Here is a 1,021-nt window from a genome sequence, read left to right as displayed (position 1 = left end):
GTGATAAACTGCAGCTGACAGAGATAGGCCCTCTCTGAGTGCCTTGTCTCAGATCTAAAGTCTCTCCAGTGACTTACACCTGCTACAAATCAGCAAAGCAGCAGTTGTAAGCACTGGCTCTGGAGACACGTCTGAGGGAAACAGTCCAGTTTATCACCCACCATCTGTGTGACATGCACATGTTTCTTCACTTTTCTATTAATCAGCTTCTATAAAATATGGTCATAATTGTGCCTACCTAGAAAAATGTTTCATTAGTAAGTTGAAGTAATGGGCACAAGAGGCCAGAGAATAGTGTCTACAATGTCATAAAAGCTAAACAGTAGCTATTATGAGTTTGTCTTTCCTCTGCTAAGATTGTCTATTTACAATGGTGTTTAAGGATAAATCCATATTTTCTACAGTAAGAATCTTAATGATTCCTTTTAGCTTTGCGCAGTGGCAGTTTCGTAGCCAATGAGGTTTATCCAAGGTGCAATTATTGCTAATTGAAAGCTTTTCCTAATAATGTATCCTTTCAAATTGTGTGACTATTTGATATTAATTAATACTGAGCAGTTTTGGTTGGAGACTGAAAAGAAATAATTTAGTGGTTCTTACTGAAGTTGTTCTTTATACTTGTCAGTTCTAGTCAAGTCTGTGTATCATTGCAAAAGGAAAAGAAAAAAAAAACTAGTAAGCATTAACCTATAAATATAATTGGAAGAACATTCTGGTGCCTCCTTCTGGAAGGAGCTTGGTCAAGGGCAACAGAGAACCTATGATCCAGGAGAATATAATAGTCATTGAAATATAGTATACAAAAATAGAAAATTACATCATATAGCCCAATGATTAAGAAGCAGAAAGTGACACTTGCATAATTTTATAAGGTTTGTCTCCTGTTGGGTTTTCAAGTGAAAAGACAAGGCACGGGAGCCTCCATCAGAAGAGTGCCTCCAGAGAGCTATTTGCCAGTATTTTTTATTGAGGGGAATACAAACAGGTGCATGGGACCCAAAGCACATAGGCCAGATAAAAC

The 1,021-nt window shown here is 37.3% G+C and overlaps 1 pseudogene; it reads left to right on the top strand.

The window, feature by feature from the left end:
* The first annotated feature begins 427 nt into the window (after positions 1 to 427).
* Positions 428 to 553, top strand: LOC133757198 (U4 spliceosomal RNA; annotated as a pseudogene).
* Positions 554 to 1,021: the final 468 nt, after the last annotated feature.

This window comes from Lepus europaeus, chromosome 3, assembly GCF_033115175.1.
Source record: "Lepus europaeus isolate LE1 chromosome 3, mLepTim1.pri, whole genome shotgun sequence".
NCBI classification, from domain to species: Eukaryota; Metazoa; Chordata; class Mammalia; order Lagomorpha; family Leporidae; genus Lepus; species Lepus europaeus.
Note: the sequence above shows the minus strand (reverse complement) of the source record. Positions and strands in the feature narration are given on the sequence as shown.